Source organism: Macaca nemestrina, chromosome 4, assembly GCF_043159975.1.
Source record: "Macaca nemestrina isolate mMacNem1 chromosome 4, mMacNem.hap1, whole genome shotgun sequence".
NCBI classification, from domain to species: Eukaryota; Metazoa; Chordata; class Mammalia; order Primates; family Cercopithecidae; genus Macaca; species Macaca nemestrina.
Genome location: NC_092128.1, coordinates 172,674,928 through 172,696,913, shown reverse-complemented (window position 1 = coordinate 172,696,913; position 21,986 = coordinate 172,674,928). Strand labels below are relative to the sequence as shown.

At 40.0% G+C, this 21,986-nt stretch overlaps 1 protein-coding gene and 1 long non-coding RNA gene across 7 annotated transcripts in view; one reads left to right on the top strand and one right to left on the bottom strand.

The window, feature by feature from the left end:
• LOC105472767 (glutamate ionotropic receptor kainate type subunit 1) overlaps positions 1-21,986 on the top strand; it is a 404,586-nt gene that overhangs the window by 177,084 nt on the left and 205,516 nt on the right. The gene's annotated exons all lie outside the window — the stretch shown is intronic.
• On the bottom strand, positions 10,383-17,890 carry LOC139362985 (uncharacterized). Its single transcript, XR_011622765.1, has 3 exons — positions 17,280-17,890; positions 16,180-16,488; positions 10,383-11,878 (listed from the first exon to the last, which is right to left on the bottom strand). It is a non-coding gene; the product is annotated as an uncharacterized lncRNA (long non-coding RNA).

Genomic DNA, 21,986 nt, shown 5'->3' with positions numbered 1-21,986 from the left:
TGCAGAGTGAAGAAATGAGCCTTTCTCATTACCTGAAAGTGTAATCTCTACTCATAAAAGCAAGCAGAAAAAAAGAGACATATTAGGTTTTATTATAAAATAAAAGTAGGAGGGACAAAAATCCTGCACACTCAAGTGTGGTGTGTGCAAAGTGCTCAAGTAACTTAGAAATAAATAAAGGTCTTTGACTTCTTGGTACTATATTAGCATATTCCTCTGTTCTTCTAAGAGCATATGGCTCTGCCAGAGGCAGGAGCTATAAGAAGGGAGGCAGAAATGCAAAGAGGTCTTGATCTTTTAAAGGAAATATATTTCACTATTTTTTCTCCATTTGAAAATCATATTTTATTTCAACCTGTTAGGTTTATATTTTCAAGTCAATAAAAATGTGTAAAATGTCTAAAAGGGCTTGGAATGCATTTTATAAATAGTCTGAGAATTGAAGACTGAAAGCCCTAAGTTTTCTGAATTCACGATTTTAATATCTCCAAGTCCCAGTATCTAGCATGTTAAAGGTAAAGTGAAGTTTAGTCACATTTATAATATATTTAATTTTTGCATCCAAACTGACAAAAGGGAGTTCACAATGCTTTTAGTTCTGATGCTTTTGTGGGGAGCAGGTACCTTTCTGATTTCTGCTACTGTGTAAGTATCTAGAAATCAGTTATCTTATGATCTTATGATGTGGTTATTTGTTTATGAAGACACATTCATCAGCATTGATTGTGTGGCTTCACTATTGACCTTGCCTAGGGGAATTTGGACATCAAACTTTGGATTTAAAAATTATTTCTATGGAGGTTAATTAGCTTTTTGTTAGTGGTGTTTCCTTTGAATGACATTCAGGGGAAATAGGAAAGTCTGAGCTGACACAAAATTTTAGATGACTTTGCAACAGGGAAATTACTTTTTTATGGATGTGGGTACGCTAACGCTGTTAACTAACACTAATTAACTCTGCCTAGAGACAGTCCCAGCAGCTGCATGAAATTAGGATGGTGCTGTCCTACACAATCCACACTGCTCTGCCTAGAGACGGTCCCAGCAGCTGTATGAAATTAGTATGGTGCTGTCCTACACAATCCACATTGCTAAGGGAGGAAATGAATAAAGGTTTCTGAACATCCATGGAAAAATAAAGTGTTTTCTGTGGCAGTAGCAAACTGAAAGTAGTATTTAATCCTAGATAATGTTTTTCACCACCCATTTCTCTGTCCCCATCCTACCAACTTGTGAAAAAATAGGAATCCAAGTGTCTTGTTCTTTCAGTTTCCAGACACCCAATGTGGTCCTTTCAATACGTGTCTGCATCATCTTCAGTCTCTGGCTGAGCTCCCAGCAGTTTCATATTTTCCCCCATTCTGTCCCCCCTCCAATTATGTTTCCGAATGTGTACACATCTGTTTAAGAAAGCAAAAGAATCTAAAAGTAATTGGTGTCTTTCTTGGAAAATTAACTCATTTATTTAACCAGCATTTTATTCAGTACTTAGATGTGTCCAGGAAATACATGAGCTTTGGAACATCTCTTTCTGAATCAGCAGCTTCCACGCCGAGAGAGTATGCCAGAGTGAAACCTAGCAACTGCCAGAAACTAAATTTAAATCAAATTGTGCATAACTTAATCACAAGATTACGTGTTCTATTTACTCAATTGTATTAACAACAGTCATTCTAAGGCAATGTTTCACTGTCATGGGAGGCTGGAGCCTGGCATGCCCTCCTGTTCCAGTTTCCTTACTCTTGCCTTGGTTTGAGAGCTTAGAATCTCGATCACGTGACGACCACTCTACTGGAGCAGCAGGAGCATATTTGGTTCTCGTTCTATCATCAGAGTCAGCCACCCTCCTGGCTCTGATACTCTGAGGACAGGAGAAAGGGAAGGACAAAGGTCAAAAGACAGGACCATGACGTAAACTCTAATACTAACCCCAGCCCACCTACTCCTCAAATAATTTGACCACCATTGGACAGAGCTGCAATACTCTGAAGGCTTTATGCCTTCTTATGACACTTAGTCCCTGTATTAGTCTGTTTTCACGTAAAGAATGCCTGAGATGGGGTAATTTATAAAATAAAATTTAAAAAAAGGTTTAATGAACTCACAATTTTGTACGGCTGGGGAAGCCTCAGGAAACTTACAATCATGGCAGAAGGCAAAAGGGAAGCAGGTATCTTCTTCACAAGGGAGCAGGAAGGAAAATGAATGCAGGAGGAACTACCAAACACTTATAAAACCATCAGATCTTGTGAAAACTCCCTCATTATCATGAGAACAGCATGGGGGAAACCACCGCCGTGACCCAGTCACTTCCCACTAGATCCTCCCTCGACAAATGGGGATTACAATTCAAGATGAGATTTAGGTGGGGACACAGAGCCAAACCATGTCAGTCCCCTTAGCAGAGAGAAACCTGGCACTACATTGGAGGAGAAAAGTTGGCTTACTTTCAGAAGGGAAATTTCAAGCTAGAAACCTGGAGGAATGGGAGAAGAATCTGGTGTTACATCGTTTTCTCATTAATCAGAATCTTAGAACTTCAAAAGATAATCTCAGCTGTCTGTGTGACACATCCAGTATTTCATTTCAAGTACTACATTGAACACGTTGACAGGAATTTATTCATTTTGAAATGAAAACAAATGACACTGAAAGAAAATTAGGGCTGGCTGATTTGATGAGAAAAGCACGACTCTGCAGTCTAAAGGTGACTTTGTAGAGGCTCCCAATTTAAATGCAGGGTGGTCCTGTCCTCCTGGTACTACAGCTCTAGAATTCTTAATGCACAGATGGAAGTTGCCAAAAGTGAGTGAAGAGAAACTCACATATTGTCTTCTTTTCTCTTGTATAATCAAAGAAAGGCAAGCATGCGCCCCTAAAAAGTTATTTACCTCTTTTCCTATTATAGTTGGAATTCTAGTGAAATTAGAATAGCAATTATCACTTAAATAGCTGTAATAATTGAAGACTAGGATGAATAAGTTGTAAGTGGCCTACTTACGTTCAAATGTAATTCCTCACAATTTGCAAAATGAAACAGTGAACCTAGTGTTTTTTTTTTACGGTAAAGTAATCATTTTTAAAATGAGAGAAAATGCTGTGGTTTTAAAACTTAGCATGTCTGATTTTTAAGTGAGTCTTTCAGGTGATCTCAGAATGTTATTCACATGGTACCTTACGATGATGATGCCCTTCTGGAAATACATGAAGACTGACATTTAGATCTATCATTTCCAAAGACAGACTATCTGTCAACTAGAGAAACCATGTCCCCTGAACTAGGATACAGCATTGCATGAAGGAAACTGTGAACACTGAAAATCTCCATGTTTCAAACATTGCCATGTGGAAAAAATATTGCACTGCATAGCTTTACTTTATTTTGTGTAATAGAAACATTTCTTGCTGGGGGCGGTGGCTCATGCCTAGAATCCCAGCACTTGGGAGGCAAGTGGATCACCTGAGGTCAGAAGTTCGAGACCAGCCTGGCCAACATGGTGAAACCCCATCTTTACTAAAAATACAAAAATTAGCCAGGCGTGGTAGCAGGCACCTGTAATCCCAGCTGGAACGGTGGGACAGGAGGCTGGGGCAAGAGAATTGATTGAACCTGGTAGGCAGAGGTTGTAGTGAGCTGAGATCACGCCATTGCACTCCAGCCTGGGCAATAAAAATGAAACTCTATCTAAAAAAAGAAAGAGAAAGAGAAGTCGGGGGCAGTGGCTCACACCTGTAGTCCCAGCACTTTGGAGGCCGAGGCGAGTGGATCACAAGGTCAGGAGATCTAGACCATCCTGGCTAACATGGTGAAACCCCGTCTCTACTAAAAATATAAAAAATTAGCTGGGCGTTGTGGCGGGTGCCTGTAGTCCCAGCTACTCGGGAGGCTGAGGCAGGAGAATGGCATGAACACGAGAGGTGGAGCTTGCAGTGAGCCGAGATTAGGCCTCTGTACTCCAGCCTAGGTGACAGAGTGAGACTCCATCTAGAAAGAAAGAAAGAAAGAAAGAAAGAAAGAAAGAAAGAAAGAAAGAAAGAAAGAAAGAAAGAAAGAAAGAGAGAGAGAGAGAGAGAGAGAAAGAAAGAAGAGAGAGAAAGAGAGAAAGAGAGAAAGAAGGAAAGAAGGAAGGAAGGAAGGAAGGAAGGAAGGAAGGAAGGAAGGAAGGAAGGAAGGAAGGAAGGAAGGAGAAAGAAACATTTCTAAAATTCTAACTGTAATTGTAAAGGCATAAATAGAATTTGATTTAAAAGACAATTGAATTTCACACACTGAATACTTGTGAAATATAAGAACTTTTTCTAAATAAATATTTATCTTCATATATAGCATGATTTGCTTTTTTTCATTTCAGAATTGGTTTTCTTGTTGAAAGTTATACATTTGATCTATTTCTTCAACATACTAATTAGATATCTACTTAGGCCAAATGGCAGGCCTGTTTTCAGTACCTCAGACAGAGCAAGGGTATTGTGCTGCAGGAACTCTGCTGCACCTGGCCTATGGTCTTTCTGTCAAGCCGGTTGTGATAGCAAGGGACGCTGAATGTGCTCATAAGTTCAAGAACCTGGGTTCTGAGCTGGAAGTTCACATCAGAGCATGTGCTGAGTGCAAGTGCAATGGGTCAGAAGCTAATGGAAAGGGTCCAAAGAGTGCAGGCAACAGGGGCACTGTGTCTCCGAGGGGCATTTACCAGCTTGGCAGAGTGCTTATCAGGGAAATTAGTAGTTTCTGACAACTTGGGTAAGTCACAGGTTTCATGGTGAAATTTATCATCAACAGCAAGCCCACAGTAGATTACCGAGAACAGGGTATTGCCCTTGTAATCAGCAAGTATCACACAGGAAAGGTAAGTGTTGTAAAACTAAAAAAGTAAGCCCACAAAATTTTGGAAATTCCACCTTTGCAGTCCCCAAACATAATCCCTTGGAATCTGTCTGGAAAGTTTTTTTCATCTGAATTACTAAAAGCCCTTCCAAGAGAAATTTGAATCTTGGCCTTGTATGAACTGTGAATCACTGACAGACATCTACAGGTGTACAGAGGTACAGTTTTCTGTCTGTGCTTGTATCTACAGCTTTAACTGTATAAAGTGACTCAATCTAAGCCACTGGCTCTTGAGACGCCTCTGCAAGGCCATGTATGAACAAGACCTACTAGAATTACTCTCAATGACTTTCAAATTCGGTCGCTGTTTTATTGTGGAAAGCTGTTAGAGAGAATTAAAATCTCCGAGGCATCTTCGCATACCACGGTGCCACCCATGGAGTGATGATTGCTCTTAAAGGCTAATTTGATTATGTGCCACCATTAATGGTGAAATGGGAAAGTTTCAAAACACTGTTAGCTTCAAATACAACAATTTCCCTCCCTACCCACCAAGCTTACTTGTATTTAAGTTGCAGAAAACATCCAGGGTTTCTTATTTAAAGGCCTAGCATTTTCTTGGCTTTTATGTTGGGGCACATGCCTGAGTCACTTTGTGTCTGATGTGCAATGAAGTCCCCCTGGAAATTGCCACCTTTACTCACTTGCCACTTTGTCTCCGCCAATGAGGGTTTGCCAGCGCAAATAATCTGACAACCAGGCCACAAACAAGAGGATGTCAGAGGTGAAAAGAGGATGAGGCTCTAGAAGAGTGTCATACATTCCCAACACTGTATATGCTTAGAGTAGGCAGGCAACATGTTAGGAAGAAACAGATCAGGCTTTGGAGTCAGAAAAAGTGGATTCAAATCTCAGGACCTTGGCCACAGGCCAATCACTTAATCTCTTAGGTCTCAGATTTCTCACCTATAAACAGAAGAAGAAATCTTTCTCATAAAGGAAGCTGTAAGAACTGGAACAGACACAGAATAAAGATTATTTTATGGACAACCAATAAATGGTAGTACTCTTTATTACTATCATTACAAAAAGGTTTGAACAGCTGCTCAAAATTGTGGTTTGGGGCTCATTGGAATTAGAAAATTCTGTAGAGAAAATGTCCTTATTGAGATAGCCTAGGACAAATCAATCTTAGCATCTGTCACTGCCTACCTTCCAGGGAGGAGAGGAGTAGACAGCAGAGGGAAGAGAGGTCAGCTTTGTATAATGGACAAATCAAAGACAAACCAGAAAGAGTTAATGAAATGCATTCTACCTAAAATTAAACCCAGTATTCTATAACTCTCCAGTAATGTTACAGTGTCTCTATTGTCTTCCTTTGTTCTGGTTTCTGACTTCTGTTCTCCCTCTCTACATCTTCTTGCCATTCTCTTTCGTATCATGTCTATGCATCTGTCAGTCTGTCTGCCAATAGTATAATCTATGATTCCAAAGACTTAAGAAGTACGTAAGTAAATACTGCTATGCTAGGCACTCTGTTCACCAGTTGCTTTATATACATTCAGTTAATCTTAACAACAACCTTGAAAACATAGCATTAGAAAATAAGGGAACTGAAGCTGTTTTCCCGTTAAAAAGATTTCTGAAGATCTCACAGAGAGGAGCCTCTGAAGCCAGAAACTGAATCGGGACTTACCTACCTCTTTCCCAGTGCTGATGCTGAGTGGCTCCCTTAACTGAAACCCCTAAATTAGAGCTCCATGTTTTGTTTTGTTCTGTGTCCTGGTTGTTTCTCTGAGCTCCTTTGATCTGCTGTTTCTGGATTCACAGGCATCCCTTTTGCTGCTTCCTTGATAGCTCTGAGACAGGCTTGAAGAACCTGAAGAGAATGTTGGACTGGAAGAGGGTGCATTATCTCACTAAACACACACTAATGACCTAAGAAGAAGAGGCTTTGTGATTGTCCTTTCATAATTTTGCTCAGTGTTCTAGGACTATGTAAGCAAATACAGGCTTCTTTGGCTGGAAGTAAATAAGTTTAATGATGTTTTGTGGCCAATCCCTTCCAACACCATCAAAATAAGCTGTTTGTCATGACTTGACCTTATTTTGTTATAATCCCTGTGATATGGTTTGGCTGTGCGCACACTCAAATCTCATCCTGAATTGCAGCTCCCATAATTTCCATGTGTTGTGGGAGGGACCTGATGGAGATAATTGAATCACGGGGGCAGGTCTTTCCCATGCTGTTCTCGTGATAGGCAATAAGTCTCATAAGATCTTATGGTTTTATAAAGGAGAGTTCCTCTATACAAGCTCTCTTACCCGCCACCACGGAAGACATGGCGTTGCTCCTCATTCACCTTCCGCCATGATTGTGAGGCCTCCCCATCCATGTGGAACTGTGAGTCCGTTAAACCTCTTTCCTTTATAAATTGCCCATTCTCGAGTGTGTCTTTATTAACAGCGTGAGAACAGACTAATACACCCTGTAACAGAGACTTGATGTTATTTCCCAAATCTTAGTTCTTTTCCCTCTTTGGCATGCAATCAGAGTATATTTCACAGCTTTCCTTGCATTTAGGTGGGCACGGATGATTAAATTCTGACCAATGGAATGTGACTCCAGCAGGTGAAAGGTGGAAGATCTCTAATGTGGAACATGCTACTCCTTCCCACCTTCATGACCTTCACTGTTCTCCGATTAGAGCAAAAGATAAATTTCTATTATCTCAAGCTAAGATCTGAGAAACACTTGTCATAGATAGCCTACACTGTCCAGTGCAATCTATTTCAAGAATATAAAGCAGCTTCCCTCAACTGGGAATAATTTTGCCAATTAGGGATATGGAAATGTCTGGACACACTTAAGATTACAACTGAGGGAGGGGTAGTATTGGCATTAATGGGTAGAGGTCAGGAATGTTGCTAAAAATTCAAAAACATGGGACTGTCTTCCACAGCATAAAATTATTCAACCCAAAATATCGTTAATGCAGAAGTTGAAAAATCTTGCTTAAAGTTAAGTCCTCTGGGGGAAAAAAATGATTATCTGGTACACACTCAATCAGCTCTTGATTGACTGGTTTCTTTGAGAAAGAGCTTAAAAAATAATGCTATCTTCATGCTGACAATCTTTTAAGCAGGAATTTATTAGGAAAAAAATTAGTCATAGAAGTAATCACTATTTATGTTTCAAATTTTCTATATATAAGAAATTGTGTTCGTTAATTAAATTGGCAAATTTAGTAAAACAAACATCTTTTATTCACAGAAGTAGTGTAGTTTAGTTAATCGATGCACTTAAATCTGGAGGTTGACCATTATAACATTAGCACTATGTGAGGAAAACATATGCTGTTTACCAAAATAGTTAATCTGAGAAGCTGAAGGAAACCTTCTACCCTGATTTTTGAGTTCCTGCTTTGTCTGCAGGGATTTACCAATTGGAACAGCGTATGTGACGGGAATTGAAATGAGACCACCAAGCCCTCTTAAATGTGATATTGGCACAGTCCCTGGTTGGGATATATCCATTTCAGTCACTGATTTCTTTTTTTAAATTTATTTATTTATTTTTATTTTTTATTTTGAGATGGAGTCTCACTCTTGTTGCCCAGGCTGGAGTGCAATGGTGCGATCTTGGCTCACAGCAACCTCCGCCTCCCAGCTTCAAGTGATTCTCCTGCCTCAGCCTCCCGAGTAGCTAGGATTACAGGCACCCGCCACCACGCCTGGCTAATTTTTGTATTTTTTTTTAAGTAGAGATGGGGTTTCACCATGTTGGCCAGGCAGGTCTCAAATTCCTGACCTCAGGTGATCCGCCCATCTCAGCCTCCCAAACTGCTGGGATTACAGGTGTAAGCCACCGAGCCCAGCCACTGGTTTGTATTTCAAGTGGCAAACTAAAAGGTACAAATATGATAGAATTTTCTCATTTATTTTAAATATCATATGCTCATAATAAAATTTTTTCGTAAATGTTCCTTGAGGCATCCACTTAAAGAACTCAAAAACGTTTTTTTAGTCTTTAAGAGGTTTTTGTAAGCCAGACTACCTTAATAACCATGGCCTCAATCACAGACAGTAAAAATACACTTTGCATTTCTCTTATAACCCTAATATCTAGGCCAGCTCCTAGTAAAATGTCATCCTAACCTTTTTACTTAATTCATGACAGATTATTGGGATATATTCTACTTTCCAGGCACTGAGTTAAATTCTGGAGACCAGAAAGACCAAGACATTGTCCCTACACTGACATTTTATCTAACAATCCTGTTTTCAGATTCCTTGCCCTTAGTTCTCCCTATTTTTTTATTTCTCCTCTAGTTCTCATTCCATATCAGAGGGCTCCTGTGGCTGCTCCTTGCTCTGTGGGATTACACTCTTCCACCTGCCTCCTGTCTCTGCAGGTAAAGAGGCACCCAAAGGAGCTTCCACTCTACAGACACATTGCTCTCTGGAGCCACGTTCTTGCTGTGGCCACTATGACTTTACCACATTCCAGGACAAGCAATTTAAACCTCATGCCTCAGATCCCCCACCTGGAATGTGAGAATGATAGTGGTATTCACCTCTTAGGGTCACCATGAAGAGGAAATAAGTGAATGCCTGTTAGTTAACTGTTAAGAACAGTGCCTGGCACATGGTAAATGGTGTCCCATGTTGATGTTGATGCTGATGTTCTTACCCTAAGTTCTCCCTTTCCCTTCTCAACCAGGGCAATTAACTTGCCTTGTGCCTGATTTCCTCAAGGCTAAAGTGTAGGATGATCATGCTTCAAATCAATGAATCCATACTAATATACTAACAGGAAAAGACTTGAGAACTTCCAGGCACCCTTTCTTTCTCCTCTAGTTTAAAGGAGATGAGCAGAAGATAAATATTTGTTTTTATCCACCACTACAATGTGATAGAAATATAGAATTGGTGTACTCAAATATGAACCTTCATATTCGGATTATATGGAAAATAATATTTTAGAATTCTTACTTGTATTAGTCAGCATTCCATGAAAGAAAAATATAACTAGGATAGATAGATAGATAGATAGATAGATAGATAGATAGATAGATAGATAATAGCTAGCTAGGTAGCTAGATAGATAGATTTAGACATATAGACAGAGTACAAAGAATTGGCTTATGTGACTGTGGAGACTAGATAAGTCTGAAATCTATAGGGCAGGCCATCAAGAAGGAGAGAATGGAGACTCCCAGGCTGAAGCTGATGCTGCAGTCCACGGGGAGAATTTCCTGTCCCCCAGGTACACCTCAGTTCTACCCTTACATCCTTTCAACTGGTTGAATCAGGCCCACCCAGATTATGGAAAATAATCTGCTTTACTGAGAGTGAACAGATTGCAGATGCTAACAATCTCTCCTGCATAGTAAAATACCAATCAACAACAAAGACAGATTACAGCTGGAACAAATGCACTTAGTACACTTGGATTTTTCCATACTAATGAAGTTAAACAGAAAAATAAATAAATACAACAATACGAAAGTCCAAAATAACTCATGTGTGGCTTTGTTATGTACTTGGAGATAGATGCTTACACATATGTGTCATGCCTACAGAGACTGAGGTCCCAGGCAGGAGACCGAGAATACGGAAGGAAAAACTAAATTTCCTATAGAAAATGCGTATAAAACAGGTTTCAGAGCCAAATAATCACGTGTTCAAATCCTGTTTCCTACTATTTAGTTGAGTTACACAGTATTTCAGCAACCTTGCCAGTAACACCCAGGTTGGTGCTGAATTGAATGACTGGGTACTGTCACCTAGTCAAGCTGACACATTGAAATGACAATCACAGTCCTCTGTGTCAGATGTGTGCTTCTGCATTTGTTCCTCACAGAAATCCCACAGGGTGAGGATTACTCCCCATTTCGTAAGAGAGGAAATTATGGTTTCACGATCTGAAATACTGTGTAACTCAACTAAATAGTAGGAAACAGGATTTGAACACGTGATTATTTGGCTCTGAAACCTGTTTTACATGCATTTTCTATAGGAAGCTTAGTTTTTCCTTCCGTATTCTCGGTCTCCTGCCTGGGACCTCAGTCTCTGTAGGCATGACACATACGTGTAAGCATCTATCTCCAAGTACATAACAAAGCCACACATGAGTTATTTTGGACTTTCCTATTGCTGTATTTATTTATTTTTCTGTTTAACTTCATTAGTATGGAAAAATCCAAGTGTACTAAGTGCATTTGTTCCAGCTGTAATCTGTCTTTGTTGCTGATTGGTATTTTACTATGCAGGAGAAATTAGAATATTTTACTATGCAGACTAATTTACACACAGAGTTGTCATCCTATCAAAGCCAGTTTTCAAACACCCAAAACTTCTCTGCATACTGCAGTTTTGGTAACGAGTCTGCCTGCCTAGCAAAGGGTACCTAACTGTGAAGGATTTTTCTCCTCAAGAAAAAGGATCCCAATACCTCTTACTGGTTCATGGAGATTTCCATATGTTCTGATCCAGGTAGGTTTTGCTCAATGTACATATGATCTACATAAGTATACAAGGGCACAGAACATCCAATAATCCAATCGCACACACTATTCCCTCTTCTGAGGCACACAGACTTTGCCCTTAGATCTTCGTACTGTTTACCTAAAAATATTTCATACACCTGTACATGAAATCAAAGACTGCTTTCTTTAATAAAGCAAAAGGATGATTTTAAAGGTAACTCTTTTAAAAATAGCCTGTCAATATCTGCTTTTATACTCTAGAACAGAGTGAATGATTTGTTTTCTACTTTTGTTCCCATTTCTCTTTCTTGACCTAAAGGGAGTTGGTAAAATTTTCTGCGGTTTCATGGGAACAATTTGATGGTAGCTAACAGTAATAAGAAGCCTGTCTATGCCAGAGGGCTTTGCTACACTGGCCCCATCTGCGGAGAGTCCAACACTGATTTCGTCACAGGCTTCATGTCTTGAGCATTCAATTTGCCTCTAAGATATTTCAGTGCCTGGAGAGTTCAGATGTTTTCTTGACAGGCAGCCAAGGAAGCCCAGTACGTGATTGATTTTCCTAGAGAGAAAAAAGAAAATCTTCCCATTAATTACCTCTTATCTATTTTATAATGCAGACGAAGGGCTTGCTTCTCCATCAAAGTATATTTTATTATACATGAAGAAGAGAATATCCTTTGTTACATTGCACTAGACAATGTATTGTATAAAATTGTTATTAACTATTAATAATTGCTATTATGCAATGGGCCAATATTCTTTCCCACTAAACATGGATGAAGTAAGACAGCTTGCAAACTCAAAACACACGCACATGCGCGCTCTCACCTGAAAAAGAGCTCTTGCCTCTGGCATGTTATCATCTGACAAGAGCATAGGGTACTGTGCGTATTATTTTGCAGGTTCTCCAAATAGGAACTAGAGCAGCCTGTCATATCAAATCTGAACCTGTCTGGCATTTCTAAGCAGAGTCCTCCACTCCCACCTTCTCCAATCATTTAAGAAATCTCCTTTCCTGGTACCGTTCAATAACAGATGCATTACCTATAGACACGTTTTATTTTTGGGGGGGCAGGGTCTCACTCTGTCACCCAAAGTTGGAGTGCAGTGGCACGATCCTAGCTCACTGTAGCCTTGAACTCCTGGGCTCAAGCAATCCTCCTGCCTCGGCCTCCCAAGAAGCTGGCACTACAGGCACATGCCGCCACACTCACTAATATTTTATTTTTTAAGATTTTTTGTAGACATATGAGTCTCAGTATTTTACTCAGGCTGGTCTCAAACCCCCAGCCTCCAGGGATCCTCCCACCTCAGCCTCTCAAAGTGCTGATATTACAGGTGTGAGCCATTGTGCTTGGCCATATTTTTTCTTTGAATTTACTTTGTACAATATTGTTAAGCTCCTGTTTCTGGCCATTTGGTCTCATCCAAGAAATAGTAAGCTTCTTGCAAAGAAGAAACAGATTTTCTCTTTCGAGAATTTTCACACATCCTTCATGCTTACAGCATATAACCAAAGAATACGCAAAATTTTATGTAGGACCTCAACAAAATTAAGTTCCTTGTTCTTATAAATAGTTAAATTAGGGGTAAAATGACTGAACAGGAAAGCTACTGTTAAGGATATCATTCCTGGACCAAATGCTTAGGCACATACTAATGAAAGCAAGTCCCAGCCCATTCTAGCTCTGACCTTATCTCATGAAAGTTACCAGATCACTATCTACAGAAACGTTAAAAGTCCAAGGGCATCAAAAGGATAATAGAGTTGTTTCAGAAAAACCAGCTTCTTCTTGAACCCTAGGGAAACCTTGGAGACATCATGAATTTCTCAGAAGAGCCCTAGCTCTAGAGACTGTTATCTCTTGCCAGTACTAAAAAGGCTTAGCATTTTAATTCAGATTTTCTATACTGAGACAACATATGCTAACCATATTTGGAAGCAGTTAAAATGGTGACACCCACTGCCATGCGCACATGTCCTCATTAACTTTGGGAATGTGTTACAGGCAGGTAGGAAAGACAGCTAGCTTCTCAAAAGAAAACCCCCATAAGTGGAATTAGAATGGCAAATAATGGGAACAATCATAATGCAAATGCACATTAAAAGATCATTAACAAACTGGTCAAATTACTTGCAACCTATGTAAAAATCAGATGCACCAGTATCCACCAGGACATATGCAGATTCCCTCCCATTGTAGTAAAAACCATCTTGCCTGTAACAGATTGACTGGGTGTGTCAGGCTGAGAGGCATTAGCAGAGCTGCTGTGTGCATGGAAGGAATAAAGAAGGACTTATGGAGCATGCAATTGCAAGTTCTCCCTGGGCCCAGGACTATATCATTAAGAGGTGGCTCCTTAATAACATACGCTCACTCCCCATTCCCATCCACAGAGATAAAGTCATGGTAAACCTTCAGCAGCAAGAGCAACCTTGAAGGGGAAAAGCAGCACCAAGAGGCAGCTAAAGGAAGGTGATCTGGAAAAAAGGTCCGGTCCCACCATTACTATTACCAGATGAAATGGAGGTAGGCTAAGGACAGAAATGTGCAAAAGGCTGCAGTAGGGGTGGTGTGAGGCAGCTTTCTTGCCAACTAATCGTATTTAAAACCTATCTAATATACATCAAATATATATTATAAGATATATATTATATATTTTTTATATATTTATCAAATATATATTATAAGATATATATTATATCTATTATAAGATACATCAAATATAACCAAATGTTATATCTGTCAGGCCTCTGAGCCCTAGCTAAGCCATCATATCCCCTGTGACCTGCACGTATACATCCAGATGGCCTGAAGTAACCGAAGAATCACAAAAGAAGTGAAAATGGCTGGTCCCTGCCTTAACTGATGACATTACCTTGTGAAATTCCTTCTCCTGGCTCATCCTGGCTCAACAGCTCTCCCACTGAGTACCTTATGACCCCCACCCCTGCCCGCCAGAGAACAACCCCCTTTGTTGTTGTAATTTTCCACTACCCTCTCAAATCTTATAAAACGACCCCACCCCTATCTCCCTTTGCTGACTCTCTTTTCGAACTCAGCCCGCCTGCACCCAGGTGATTAAAAAACTTTGTTGTTCACACAAAGCCTGTTTGGTGGTCTTTTCACACAGACGTGAGTGAAAATATCAAACCTATCTTATTAGATATATCAATTTGATATCTAATAATATATCAAACCTCTTATTTGATATATCAGTATCACAGGTTTTCTTTCTTCTTATGAGAATCTGTAAGAGAGCTGACTCTGCAACAGTCTCCAAATTTTGCTTCTCTCATTCTTCTCTCTCCTTCTCTCTCTCTATTGACCCTCATCAGAAAATCAAGGAGAGATTGGCCCATACTTCCTGGTGCCCTACCTTTACTAGAAAATCTGCCTCAGCAATCAGTAATTCCAGACAAATGTGGTGCCACATTTTGTCTATACACCCCTGCTAGGTCCCCAAATGTCAGCGTGATTCTGAGTCTCAAATCTTTGCAGTTCCAAGTAAAATTGCCACATCTTTTCTCTCTACCAGATGCCTCCTGTCATCACTGTTGACCCAGAGCTCTGGCTCAGGGTGATGTTTCTATCCTGTGGTTGGCTTGTCTTTCCTTTAGAATGGATCCAGAGTTGGAGTTTGCAAATGTAGAGTAGGTGCATATTCAGAAAGAAAGCAACACAGCAAGAAAGGAATAAAGGACGAGAGAGGGAGGAAAGGAGGGAGGGAGGGAGGGAGGGAGGGAGGGAAGGAGGGAGGGAGGGAGGGAGGGAAGGAAGGGAGGGAAAGAAGGAAGGGACAGAAGGAAGTAAAATAGGGTGACTAGTTTAGGTATGGTTGTACATATTTTAATTACCACAAAAAGACTCTTCCCTCTCCCCAATTAATTATTCTATCCCGATTCCTCATTGTATATGAAATGCTATCATTAAAAAATAATTTGTTGGTTCTTATCCCTACAACTATTACTACTAATACTCTTATATAACAACTACTAGTAATATTCATGAAATATATAAATAAATAAAAATAAATAGTAAAAATAATAATAAAGACTTCACAATTTAGATTATGTACTTTTGATATTAAATAGAAATTTACGCTTTTCATAAACAGACTCCTTTTAACTTCACTGCAACATGTAGACTATGTTTTATTATACAGATAAGAAACTGAGACTCAGAGAAGTTAAATAATTTAATGAAATTCACACAGATAATAAATTTTATAGTTGAAATATATAAGCAGTTCTTCTGACTTTAAAATATGATCCTTCCCACCCCCACATATCAAGTTGTATGCTTTCACTTGCCGCCTTTTAAAAGGTAGAAATAATCCTCAGTCAAGTGTTGCATGTGAATTCATATTAAAGTGTCTGCACTCTCCTGCTAATAAAGACCCAAAAGTGGCAGAAATGGTACAGAAGAGGAGGCAGCTTGGGATTTGGCAGTCTTGTGAAGGGTCAGTCATGGCTATAAACAAGGACATGTGGAATCCAATGGGAGCCTCCTTAACTAGCACATCCCAAAGAAGTTACAGAGAGCTCAAGCCCTTCAGCCCATTTCACAGATGGAGATGCTGAGGCCAAGGCTATTAGACCTGCCCACTGTGCTATATCTGATTGGTGACAAAGCTGAGTCTCCTGACTTCTAGTCTAGTGAGCTTTCTATCATCCAGTCCTATCCCTATGTGATCAGCTGCATAAATTCTGAGGAAAACAACTGACTATATTGTTCAATATCTACTATAACATGCAACTTGCTCATCGGAAAGTTAAGGCTAACTTTTTCCCCAACAGGAGAGTCAGAAACAAATCATTTTTAGTAATAATGAAGCTCTGTTAGAAGTACCACTCACCTTAAAAATGTGTTTAGGAATTATTAATCTCTCAGCATTCTGATTTTCCTGGCTTTCTGAAGCTAAGATGTTGCAGGAGAGCCTTCGTGGCTTTGATCACAGGCAATCAAAGAGGACTTTGTGTAGCTTCCAGGGACACGCTGTTGCTGGAAAAGTCGGAGCTCTGCTATGCAAAAGAAACTGCTACAGAAATCCCCTTCATTCTTAACTTCAGATCAAATTAGGATCAGAAGGCTCTTGTTTGTCCCCCAGGAGTCTGTGGTTTTAATTTTCTTATCTGCATTTTTCTTTCCTGCCTTTTCCAGGTAGCTGTCACAAAAAATATGAAAAGGTTGTTAATGTGTTGATCGTTCTTTGCTGCTTCTCACTTTCATGTTTACAGCAAGGAGAAGAGCAATTGTTTCTACCAGTTGCTTTAGTGTTTTGAGTTCTTATATGTGTAATAACTATCTTGGTAGGCCCAGAACACACCATTTCATCCAATTTTGAAATTTGGATTTTATACCCAATGGATTATTTTAGTACGGATTACAAATGCTTATACTATTCTGCCTAGCAGAGTTTGGGTCATAAAAATCATTAAATGTAGGCCGGGCGCGGTGGCTCAAGCCTGTAATCCCAGCACTTTGGGAGGCCGAGACGGGCGGATCATGAGGTCAGGAGATCGAGACCATCCTGGCTAACACGGTGAAACCCCGTCTCTACTAAAAAATAAAAAAAAAACTAGCCGGGCGAAGTGGCAGGTGCCTGTAGTCCCAGCTACTCGGGAGGCTGAGGCAGGAGAATGGCGTGAACCCGAGAGGAGGAGCTTACAGTGAGCTGAGATCCAGCCACTGCACTCTAGCCTGGGTGACAGAGCAAGACTCTGTCTCAACAACAACAAAAAAAATCATTAAATGTAAAATATTGCACAGAGTTGCCCAAATTGTCGTATCACTGGCCAAATTTACGGAAATAAAAAGAGTCATGCAATTGGGTTATTTCTATAGTTTGGAAACTTTGGCTCTTACCTTCTCTTAAGCTACTCAGGAAATTTCCAAACTCTAAAATCTGAGAGGAATGGTTCAGACAGACAAAGGTGGTCCAGAATGGAGACTTACCTGATGCCAAGGATGGTAGGACCCATGGGTGCCCACTTCACCCATGTGATCCTACCTCTTGTGAGGCTTCACTGATGACCTTGGCTTCCTCTTTGATTAACCTTTTGGTGGCTGAGCCTCTTGAAATTGACTTGGACAAACTTGGACAAACAATTTTCTTTTGAAACAACAGAGTGTAACTGAAATACCGCTGGAAAATTCAAACAATACTCTTATTAATGCCGGGGGAAACAATACGTAAATAAATCCAAGAACTTAGATGAATACTTAAGAAACATACACCTTGCTTTCACAGTGTTAGCTGGAACTCAGGAAAGGGGTGTTGGAAAAAGTGGAGGTGGCATGGTTCTTTTATTTTATTGTTTAAGATGAAAGGGGATTAAGCATGTTAAAATTCTAAGGGAGAAAAAGTTTGCTCTAAATTGTAACATTAAAAAGACTAACATTAAGTCACAGAATATTTCTTCAATGGACTACTGAAATTTATGTCTGCAATCACTATTCATATTTTCTATTCTTTTTTTTCTTTGAGATGGAGTCTCACTCTGACACCAGGCTGGAGTGCAGTGGTGCGATCTCTGCTCACTGCAACCTCCGCCTCCCAGGTTCTAGCGATTCTCCTGCCTCGGCCTCCCGAGTAGCTGGAACTACAGGCATGTGCCACCACACCCAGCTAATTTTTGTATTTTAGTAGAGATGGAGTTTCACCATATTGGTCAGGATGGTCTTGATCTCCTGACCTCATGATCCACCCGCCTCATCCTCCCAAAGTGCTGGGATTACAGGCGTGAGCCACTCCACCCGGCCCGTGCTTTCTATTCTTTCTTCAACAAACTGATATTATCTTTCTTCAACAGACTGATACTTTCTTCCTTTGCCTCTTCTCAGGGTCTGCCTTGCTTACCTTAACCCATACAGGAAGCCAGATCACAAGTGGAGATTTCCTTCCTGACCATGTAAAGAGCACACAACAAGGATTTGGGAGATTAATCTGATGTGTAAGAGCCAGACACATCCTACTCAAAAGGCTGCTCTTACTCCCTAGCTAGGACCATGCTTAAATGGCATGCCCATATTGCTCTGAGACTTTCTTTTCCCTTATCCTCCCAAGGCTGTGCAGACATCAGTTGAGACTACATTCTTCCTTAGTACTCTAATACATTCAGGCAGGTTACAATCAAGTCTTGCAGTCTGGGAGTTCTTTTGTCTATTTAAGGTAACTGTGATTCTCCACTTTTATTTATTATTTGTTTGGCTCAAAGTTTAGCTCTGAGGGAACAATTTTATTTTCATTATTCCTAAGTTTTTGGGAGACACCTTATGGTATCCCACATAGCCTAACAATACCAAGTAGCAGTGCAAATTCACTGTAAGTAAACCGATGAAAATCAGACCTTTAATCTGATCGAGGTGTAGAAAATGGCTACCTGAAAGTCACACTTTTTCTTTTTGATTATTTTGTATGGCAGTGCCTTGAAGTAGGGAAAAAAACATTATCTTTTTCTCTGTGTGTAAAAATCACCAAAAGTTACTTTGAACATCAGAATAACAACCCTTTAAATTGCTTTTCTGCTTGTTCCCTTCAATTGGCAGTTCTCTGGTTTTTATTTGCGTGTCGTCTCTTTTAATGTCGTCTCTAAACCTGTTGCTCAATGATTCATTAAAATTGATAACAACCTACTTCAGATTGGCCAAGTCATTTCATCTGAACTTTTTCTCATAGTCACTTTACAATTAAAATCATTGAGTAAAATCTTAATTCTCTTGAGTAAATATTCATGATTTTCTGAATTAGCCAGAACTATATCAATATATGTGTCAATGTGCACATGTGTGTAGACAGAGAAAATGAGAGAGAAAGAAACAGGGAGACAACCGAAGGAAGGTTACCCACTGTGCTATTGGTTTATCCTTTATTCCCACAGTAATTCGTTCAAATTGTAATTAAATTGCTTATCACATCATGCAATGATGTCACTATTTGTATTTGTTCTTGCCCTTACACTGCTTTATCCAGCTTTGTGTTTCAAAGGCTTGGCACATATGCAGAAATTTCAGGGTGTTTAACAAATGTTTGATAAAGCAATTCATTTCAAATCAGGGCCCATGTATGGTACCCAATCCCCGTTCTAATGTAGAGAGATGTTAAAATTAACCATGCAACCTAACATGGCAGTCAGCATGCAGAAGTGCAAAATAGTTCCAAGCATTGTGCTATGTGTAGCTCTTCCCTTTTCTCAATTTTATTTTTTTATTTTGTTTTATTATTATTATTGTTATTTTTTTTGAGACGGAGTCTCACTGTGTCGCCCAGGCTGGAGTGCAGTGGAGAGATCTCGGCTCACTGGAAGCTCCGCCTCCTGGGTTCACGCCATTCTCCTGCCTCAGCCTCCTGAGTAGCTGGGACTACAGGCGCCGCCACCACGCCTGGCTAATTTTTTTTATATTTTTAGTAGAGACGGGGTTTCACTGTGTGAGCCACGATGGTCTCGATCTCCTGACCTCGTGATCCCAAAGTGCCTCCCAAAGTGCTGGGATTACTTACAGGCGTGAGCCACCGCGCCCGGCCTCTCTTTTCTCAATTTTAAGAAATACAAAGTTAAAAAAATGTTGCTTTGATTGGCCAATTTACCATACAATATTTTGTGTTTCATGGATCCGCTGTCCATGACCCACAGTCGTTCCATAACTATCAAGGATGCAAAAAATACCAGATTCAGGCTAAATGCCAGGAATTAAAGTCAGAACAAGTTTGAAATGAAAAAATAATAATTGGTAAGTAGCCAGGAAGCATGACGTAAGTATTCATTGAGGGAATCAGAGGTCCCGGATTTTAACCCTGTACGCTTTCTACCTGTGGGATCTAAGTCAAGTGTATTAGTTGTTTATTGCTAACAATCTATTGCTAAGTTACCTATCAGTTACCCAAAGTTACCTGCCTTTACCCCAAAATGCAGCAGCTTAATACAACACAAATTTATTATCTCACAGTTTCTGAGTCAGGAATCTGGGCATAACTTAACTGAGCCCTCTTTCTCGAGGTCTCTCACAAAGCTGCAATCATACACAAGAGTAGTGTCTCATCTGCAGTTTCAACAGCAGAGACATCTACTTCTGAGTTTACTCATGCAGTTATTGACAGTATTCAACTCTTGAGCGTCGTTGGACTGAGGACCTCGGTTGCAGTTAGCCAGAGGGCACCCTCAGTCCCTTGCCATATGAGCCTTTCCAACATACTATCTTGTTTTATCAAAGGGTACAAGCTCAGAAAGCATTAGAGAGAATCTGCCACCAAGATACATGTCACAGTCCTCTATAATCAAATCACAGAAGTGACCTTTAACCACTTTGTATTCTATTGAGGAGAAAGTTACTAGCCCCACTTTTAAGGGAAGGGGATTATACAAGACTGTGAATGCCAGAAGGTGGGGATCACTGGAGGCCACCCTAAAGACTGCCCATCACCACAAGTGACTACGTTTCTCTAAGCCGCCTTTCCTCTTCTGTAAAATAGAGGTCAAAATGTCTCCTCCTCATGGGACTGATGTGGAAGTCAAATAGTACTTTAAGCCCTGAGCATATAGTGAGTGCTCAGTAAATGTTGGTCATCATTAGGTTATTACAACACATCACAAAATGTCCTATGCTGCCCTTATCCCAAGGACTATGGGAATACCTGGAAAGAACAGATAACAAAGTCTTGAAACATATAGACAAAATTTTCAGAACAAGTGAAGTCTATCCTGAGACCTGAAAGAAGGAGAGCTGTAATCAGATGAAGAATAAGAAGCAAGACAACAGGATTCCAGGGAGAAAAAAAAAAACAGAGAAAGTCTAGCTAAGGGAAAGTAGTAGTGCCAGATAGCTTGACAACTAGGAAGGATTTCTTGCCCCCTCTCCTCCTCAGAATGTCTGCTTTGAAAAGTGGAACACAGAGAGAAGAAGTGATGTCAGAAGTGTGCAAATGTGCATCTGCATGCGTCAACTCCACCGCAAGGACACATATTACACAGGACTCCACCCAGTGGAAGTTGATTGGCCTTTAATAAATACAGAAATCTCTAGAGAGTGAGAAAGAAGAGGATGAAAGTGGGGAAAGGAGTCAGAATTGTCATCTCTAGATGAAAAAGTTCTCTAGGTTTCCAGGGATGCCTCCTCTGGGAGTGAGATGCCACCCGGCTCCCAGCTCCTCTCAACCAGTGGCTCCCCGGACCAGGGAAAGGCAGACCCCCAGAAGAACTCCCTTGACTCATCCATCCTCAAGAATTTTATTTTTATAACTTATGTACATGAATTTCTATTTTTTTAACTTGTATTTTAAGTTCAGGGGTACAAGTACAGGTTTGTTACACAGGTAAACTTGTGTCATGGGGGTTTGTTGTACAGATTGTTTCATCACCCAGGTGTTAAGCCTAGTACCCATTAGTTATTTTTCCTGATCTTCTCCCATCTACCACGCTCTGTCTGGTGAAAGGCCCCAGGGTGTGTTATTCCTCAAGCATTTTATGACACCGTTTAAATTTCCCATTTCTAACACTGGCCAAATTTGACATTAGCCTAAAATTCATTTCACAACTTCCATATTTTGAGGTAATTATATTAATTTTCACTTGATTTATGTTTTCCTTTGAATCACTGATACATTTAGATTGCTCAAAATAAAACAAAATATTATTACTTTTATATATATATATTTTCTTTCTGAGA